General features: G+C 39.5%; 1 long non-coding RNA gene across 2 annotated transcripts; it reads right to left on the bottom strand.

The window, feature by feature from the left end:
• Positions 1-2,960: 2,960 nt before the first annotated feature.
• Positions 2,961-5,782, bottom strand: LOC118239817. 2 transcript variants are annotated; one of them, XR_004772655.1, is made up of 3 exons: positions 5,380-5,782; positions 4,567-5,187; positions 2,961-3,830 (listed from the first exon to the last, which is right to left on the bottom strand). It is a non-coding gene; the product is annotated as an uncharacterized LOC118239817 (long non-coding RNA). The 2 variants fall into 2 exon arrangements; XR_004772654.1 differs by having other exon boundaries at positions 2,961-5,187; positions 5,380-5,778.
• Between the last annotated feature and the right edge of the window lie 2,583 nt (positions 5,783-8,365).

The raw sequence follows: 8,365 nt of genomic DNA, 5'->3' as shown, positions 1-8,365 counted from the left end.
TTTTATCATAATTAAGAAAACCCATAACGGTAATTATCAGTCTTCAATAGCAACAAAGCCTGCAGAAGAATTCTATATGAACCAATACATTAGCAGAGACATCTCTCTTCCATGAGAGTCACCCAACTTTCTTGGGCACTCTTGCCGCATAACTCTTAGCCTGTATGCCCAGAATGTGTGGCAGACATTTGGATGAAGAAAACATATGAAGGATCATCCTTTCCCTTGGCTTCTTCAGCAGTCCCTCTTCTTTGGAACCTGTTTGTCTAGTTTGGACAGCATGATGTCAAGCAGTCAAGGGAAGAGAGGATTCTCCTTCAAATAGCAAGTTCTGCCATGTGAAAGGCAAACTCCATAACCAGATTCTTTAATGACCATCTTAATCTCTAATGTGATCTGTTGAATTCATAAGATGATTATAGCTATACATAGCCAATTCCCATCAAATCATGTTAATGTCTCTGTACCGATTTTATTAAGGAAAAGTATGCAAAAGAGAAAAAAATATAGCTATCACTGGAAGCTTTTGTAAGTAATAAGGAAAAAATCTGTTAAAAATAAAACAACAAGAACAAGAACCAAAGAAGAAAAAACTGTAAAACAGCTACCAATGAGGATTTCACTAAAAGCTACAGGTACAGGGGACAGGATGGAGCTTACTCAGCATGCTCAGCTACCTCGATCTATCTGTAAAACTCCTCTTTTGTGGCAAAAGGACCGGTTTGCCACTCTATGTATATAGTTACACTATAATCAAAGAAGGCCATAATAAATATTTTTGAAAGACCAACATAGGTTACATGAATATGTCACAGAAGGGAATATTTACATTTATAAAAGATGAAATAGTACACCTGCTTTCTAGAGGTCTACAAAGGCTATGGATGATAAGATGATCTATTTACAAGGCTATTTACAAGTCATTCCTAAAATGCTACTCAGGCCATTATTTGGGTCAGGATAATTATCAATGAAGAAAATAAGGGATATAATCCAGGAGATTCCACCCCGTATTCTGATTGTTTTCCAAGAAAAAATTCTCTTTGGCTTAACTAAAGTCATGTAATTACAAACTATTTACAGTTTGATACATGGGTGCGAACCAATTCTTCTGTGCCTTTCCAAAACTTGGAATAGGCAGCTTTTACTTGCTCAGTCAGTGAAGAAACAGAGACTTTATAACTACTAAGACAAAATTACGAGATTAGTAGAAACATCACTCCTTTGAACGCAGAAATGAATTTTCTAAATACAGAAACAAAAAAAAAATCTTACTACAGTATTCTGAGGAAAAGGCAATGGGACATATATAGCAGCGTTTCAGTACTGCAGTCATGAATCTCTCCTGTTTCATGACATAACAGAGAAACACACACAGACCCAGAGTTACCCCGAGATACCAACACATACTGGGTGGACACACAATTTCTATAGTTTCAATAAACCATAGAAAGTCATAATAAACATTTTGTTGAAAGAACAATATAGGATACATAGATATGTCAAAGATTGAAATGTTTACATTTATAAAAGAGGAAACAGCATATCTGCTTTCTAGGGGACTGCAAAGACTATGGATGTTTAGATACTATAGTTACAAGGCTATTTACAAGTAATTCCCAAAATGCTACTCATGCCATTACTAGGCTCAGGATAATTATCAATGAAGAAACTACAGGATATAATCCAGGAGATTCAGCCCCGTCATTCTGAATGTTTTCCATGAAAACATTCTATTTGCATAACTAAAGTCATCTAATTACAAACTATTTACAGTTTGATACGTGGGAGCAAACAGATTCAGCTCTGCCTTTCCAAATCTTGGAGTAGGCAGCTTTTAGTTGCTTGTTGAGTGGAGAGAGAAAGAGAGAGAGAGAGAGAGAGAGAGAGAGTGAGAGAGAGAAAGACTTTATAGCTACCTGTAAATATTACAAAAGTAGTGTAAACGTCACTCATGTCAATGCAGAAATAAAATTTCTAAGTACAAAAACAAAAGAAAATTATCTTATTACACTATTCTGAGGAACATGTAAAGGAACTTAGATAGCAGCGTTTCAGTACTGCAGTCAGGAAACTCTCTTGTTTCATGACATAACAGAGAAACACAGACAGACCCAGAAATACCCCGAGAAAGCCACACAGACTGGGTAGACACACTATTCACATAGTTTCACTATAACTGTAGAAAGCCATAATAAACATTTTGTTGAAAGAACAAAATAGGATACATGTATATTTCACAGGCAGGAATGTTGATATACATAAAAGATGAAACAGTATACCTGCTTTCTAGGGGAGTTCAAAGAGTATGGATGGTTAGATGCTCCATTTACAGGGCTATTTGCAAGTAAAAACTAAAATGCTACTCATGTCATTCATTGGGTCAGGATAATTATCAATGAAGAAATTACAGGATAAAAACCAGGAGATTCAGCCCCATCATTCTGAATGTTTTCCAGGAAAACATTCTGTTTGCTAAACTAAAGTCATCTATTTACAAAATATTTACAATTTGATCCATGGGTGCAAACCAATTCATCTGTGCCTTTCCAAATCTTGGATTAAGCAGATTTTTTGTTGCTCAGTGAGTGAAAAAAAATAAGGTAGGGACAGAGAGAGAGAAACAGAGAGAGAGAGAGAGAGAGAGAGAGAGAGAGAGAGAGAGGAGAGAGAGAGAGAGAGAAACAGAGAGACAGAGAGAGAGAGAGAGAGAGAGAGAGAGAGAGAGAGAGAGAAAGAGGGAAAGAATTTATAACTACTAGGACAAAATTAGCTGAGCAGTAGAAACATCACTCGTTTTAAGGCAGAAATAAAATTTCTAAATACAAAAACAAAATAAATGATCTTACTACACTATTCTGAGGAAAAGGTAAAGGGACTTATATAGCAGCGTTTCAGTACTGCAGTCATGAAACTTTCCTGTTTCATGACATAAGAAAGAAACACACAGAGACCCTGAATTAACTCATCCTCTACTAATAAATTCTAGGAAAATAATTGACAAAAGTAAAAATAACATACACAAAGAAACTAACATGCACATATTCTCACCATATAACTAGTTTATAGCAAAGCACCCTTGAAGAGCTGACCTGAAGACATAATGCAATCTGAAGATACAGTTAGTGCTTACACTCTAGCCTTCATGCTATTACAGCTTGGTTATTTGATCATCAGTAGTGACAGTTAAATATTTGCTAATGTCAAATTGTAATTGTAAAATTGTTTTTTTACATAATCAATCATTAAAATTTCTTAATCCAAAATGATGATAATTTCTTCTACTATTTTTTGCAACACATTAAGCACACAATATTTGAAATTTTATTTTCCTGTTTGAACAGTACTTCTTTCTCAGTGTACCATTCTTAACCAACTTTGTGAACTATTCCATTGTGAAAGGATAAAATGAGCTCTACTTGGCACTGCCTTCAGCTGCCATGTCATCTAGTTGTCCTTTTCCTTTAAATGCAGAGAAAGTTCTGCTTTAGTATATAACACCATGAAAGGAGACACATTTGAAGTTTAACTTCCATCCCAACCACACTCCACCCCAGTTTGAGACAAGATTTCATGTCTATTATCCAGACTGGCCTCAACTTTACTATGATACCCAGCTTAACTCTGAACTCCTGATCTCCTGCCTCTACTTCCCGAGTGCTGGCTTGGGGGTGTGCACAACCATGTCCAACTTTTCCTCATTTAGTCCAAGTTATAAAGCAGCTTTTCTTAGATTACTTGCCTTAGAGTTTTCTGTCAAAAACAGTCATTCTGTCTTTTGGCAAGTGGATGTGTCACAAGTGTAGCCACCCAGAAATGTAGAAGACACCCTTGAAAGAAATCATTGCAGTTAACAAAATGAAGTCAAGATGACATGCAAGTAGAAGTTGGCACACAACTTTAATTCTAGCTTCAGGAGGTAGAAGCAGGTGGATCTCTGAGTTCCTGGTCAGCCCATTCTACATAGAGAGTTCCAGCCTCTGGTGTTATCTATACAGTTGTTTACCTAGTCTGTTAAAGCATGACTCCAAGTGTTTTTGCATTGTGTCAGCTTAGAGGTTGCTCTAAAATCATTTCTAGAATGATTTCCATATCCTTGTTAGGATTAAGGCACTGAAACACATCACAACTAGATTGCATAGAGTTAGCAACAACCACCCCGGACAATACCTGAAGGTTTAATATTCCTTTTAAAATGAGAGTCCTTAATGTACCCATTAGTTGGTCAGATGCTAAAGCCCATGGGTGACCTAATGAGAAGGCTCCTTCTATTTAGGGAACAACACTCAGCTAAACCAGAAGAGCTCTGCTAGTACAACTGTCATGATGTCTTCCTTTAGTCAACCCAGCTGTCCCAGGTGATGCCACTCTAGACTGATTGAGACTGCTCCTCTGAGTGTACCATTCTGCTAGCTTTCCATCAGAGAATTAACTGAAACTTTTGGCCAACAGCTGATGCTTGAACTGTCTGTCATTCACCAGTAATTATGCTCAAAAATCAGAAGCTGGAATAGGACTAAATCATGCTGAATACATGAAATGCTAAATGAAATTTCAACGAGATACCTGTTGCAAAATCCTTCACAACATGGACATTCAAGATGAAACCACTAAGATTTCCACTCAACTTCCAGCTCTATTTTCTTTTTCAATCACCTTTGCTTAGTTTTTGTATTTGTATAAACACCCAATTCTCTTAACCAAGAAGGATAATCTGCATTTGGTGGGCAGCATCGCTGGCTTCATCTTCTAGTCAGATGCCTTCTGAGATGTGGAGCTGTGTGAGAAAGAGCTGCAGGGCGAAGAACATTCTGGACAACACAGATAATGCAACAGGGGGAGGCGACTCTTCCCACACAAGTCCACAGACTTAATTCATCTGACAAAGCAGTCCAAACACACTCTGGTATACCTAGAGCTTGGGGAATTGGCAAGCTGAATCCAAGTATCTTAGCAGATTGCCAGGAAGATAAGAGTGAGTGTCAGAAATATTTCTGGATCCTCCTGGTCTTTTCCAGTAATCCCAGTCCAGTTGGAGGGCTATATGTTAAATGACTAAGGAAAGAAGCAAACAATGGATTTCCTTGAAAACTCAGCTCTTCAAGATGAATAGTGTTGGGGATCTCTGGAGGCCGGTATGTCAGCAAGTTATCGAGGAGAGTGGGGAAACCGATGCAACTGTGAAAGCTGAGAAAACACATTGGGATTTTGTTGTCAGATAACACCAATAACTGAGAGAAGGTAGAATTGCTAATTCTGGGCGCGGGTGGGGGGGGACTACTATCCTGATGTTTGCTGCCCATGTTAAGGGTCTGCAGGTTTCCCCCTCCAAAACCTAGGCTGGGCCCTCCTGGAAACATTGCCAGTGAGTTTGAGTACCTGGAGTGTGCAGAGAGCTGCTACCGTGTCGGTCCCTCCAGCAGCAAGCCTGTGTCCTGGAGCCTCTTGTTCCTGTCCATCAGCATGCCCAGTGGCACTCTGCCACAGCAGCTGGGGTCGCAGCGCCATGGGCGGGTCCCTGCTCATGTCCTGTAGCTGGAGGTCAGAGAAGTGGCTGCTCAGCCCCTGCCTGGGAAGCATTGTCAGATGGTTGTAGGGCAGCAGCAGCCACAGCGTCGCCAACCGGGAGCCCAGCATCTCTGCTGGGCTCCCCTCTAGCTCGGGATCTGGAGCCTAGGCCCACAGGCTGAGGAGGGAGCAGCTGAGTCCATGTCTCCCATAGCGGAGGCTTCACTCATCTGTCTGGATTCCCAGGCAGCTGACAGCTGACACCATGGCACCTCCCGGAACCGGAAGTGAGCTCCGTGTAGGAAGTGCCTGGGCTTGGAGGATTTGGGGCCGCTCACACAACCTTTCTCTAAGATTTAAGGGAAATGTGGACCTTTATCATTTTATGGACTGAAAAATGTATTGAAACACTCTGTTAGACACCGAATGTAGCTGCGATCTTGACACATGATTACTTCATGTGTGAGATGGTGTACGTGGGAGAGCCCTTGTGCCTGTCCTTTTCCACTGCCTGTCTCAGGATCACAGACAGCCTTCCCACAGATCAGGGCAGGATCCAGCAACGTTAACATGAATCTTGACAGGGAACTGAGAAAATAACGTCACTTATGGGACACAGCAAAAGTGGAGGGTTTCAAAGCGTTTTGGGAAGTGTTATTCGACTTATAATGAATTGCTTCTTTTTTACCTAAAATCAAAAAAAGCATAGCTGTGTAGAATGGTCATTCAGCAATAGACATGCGTTGCATGTATGAACTGCTGACTGTTATTTCTCGAATAAGCATGACAATGGGACCAAATTAGGTGGTCTACCTATGTCAGGACGTGACAAGAATAAATTATCTGATATCTGTGTTTGCTCTCCATTCAGCTGAAAAGATTAGGCGGTCAATTCCATGCTACTGAAAACGGCGACTCAGATCGTCCCCAAGTAGCAGTAAATTGTACTGCTACTGGATTGAGATTCCTGGTATATATCCTTTCCAGCATAAACTCTAAACAGCTCTTCTGCTTCTCATAGGGTCCAAATGCCAGACCAGCAGGGTTTCATGAAAGTTCAAAGTAAGGAACAAAGAGTTCATTGGTTTCCTTAAAATGAGGCTGAGCAGTCTGTTGCTAACTTGATAAGAAACCCGATTATTTGGCAAATGCAACATAACAGAAAATTGATACATATTAATAAATGAAGTCTAAGTGTGAAAAATAGTCATACTCTAAATAAACATTAAATATTAAGTTACTACTTACTCTTAAAAGTATGTGTGGTGTTGTAAATACTAAATGGGAAGGTGGCTTGCATGTGAAATTTCCCCCTTGGTGTCAAACCTTTAGACATTTGGTCTCCAAGTAGTGGTGGTTGTGGATCCTATAGAATTTGGACCCTTGATTGAGGAAGTGAGTCAGTGGGGAATGACTTCAGTTTTTATAACTCAGCCCAACTTTGCGTTCCCTGACAGATGCCCGAACTGCACATCCAATGTGACCATCCTGCCCCCTGTACTTGATGCCCTGTCTTCTCTTACTACTACTATTTTGATTTTATTGTGACAATGACATGAACCCCAAAAAGTATAGGCAGTCCCTACATCACATAATTATATGCTCATACTTTTGTTTGATGCCTCTGGGTTCACTGGTAGGATTGGGAGCCTTCCTACAATACACTTTGAAAACCACAGCTGTTTCCAAAATGTTTACCTGAACTAAGAGTGCAAATTCTCAGTATCTGCCCCAGTTACCAAACTAAAATAAAAATAAATAAAGAATGATTCCAGGACCAAAAAAAAAAAAACAACAACAACAACAAAAAACAAAAGAATGGTGGTGAGGCTTTATTCATAAGTATACGTGTGCTAGTCCTTATCACCATGCCACTCCAGCAAGGTATTTACCCAAAAGAAAAGAGGGTGAGAAGGTAAGAACATTTGCTATAGCTGCATAAATGTATACCTTGCTATCATATAACAAGGCACACCCCTCACACTTATGTATGTGTATGCATATGTAACTCTAACCTCTACCTCAGAGCACCCATTCTGGCATTGAAATAGCAGAATTGTCTTCCGAATTTTCTACTCTATCTTTTTAAATATATAAATAATATGATATGACATAATAGAATATATTTGAAACGAAGTTTAGTCTGACCAACCATGTTTCATGCTATCATAGGTTAGCATTTTCGTCACCAGAAGTGAGACTTAGATATTTTCAAATGCCAATAGGTTTTCCTGCATAACCCAGTACTAAAATTTGTGAATATCCACTGACAATAATTTGTGGCAATATTTTTCTCCTACACCTCTAGGATACTGGATTTTATTATTCCCATTCCTGTTTTATCAAAACTCTGGCTTAGTGTTTAGTGGTTAAAGCGACTTTGTGACCGATTCTATTGTAAATGGATATATTGAGCTCTATTTCTCACTCCCTTCAACTCCTATGTTATCTGCTTGTAGTTTTTTTCATGTGCAGAGAAAATTTTCCTGTAGTATACATCACAAGCCAAGGAGCCATATTTGCCAGTTAAAAGCCACCCCACGCCAACTCATAGCCCACTCTGAGACAAGGCTTCATGTATAAAGGGCATGCTTGCTTCATCTTTACCTTGATGCCTAGGCTAGCATGGAACCACTGATCTCCCGCCTCTCCACCCAGGTAATGGTTTGGAGGTATGCACCAACATATCCAACTTTTCTCATTTTGTCCAAATTGTAAAGGAACTTCTCTTAGCTTACATAATATCCAGATTTTTGTGTAAGAACAATAAATTCTTCGGTTGTTTGGCAAATTGATAATCTGGACTGCTGCCTCCCATAAAGGATATTACAAGAGATCAAATGTTGATGAAGAGAAG

This window comes from Cricetulus griseus, unplaced genomic scaffold, assembly GCF_003668045.3.
Source record: "Cricetulus griseus strain 17A/GY unplaced genomic scaffold, alternate assembly CriGri-PICRH-1.0 unplaced_scaffold_44, whole genome shotgun sequence".
NCBI classification, from domain to species: domain Eukaryota; kingdom Metazoa; phylum Chordata; class Mammalia; order Rodentia; family Cricetidae; genus Cricetulus; species Cricetulus griseus.
This window is presented reverse-complemented; position numbering and strand designations above follow the sequence as displayed.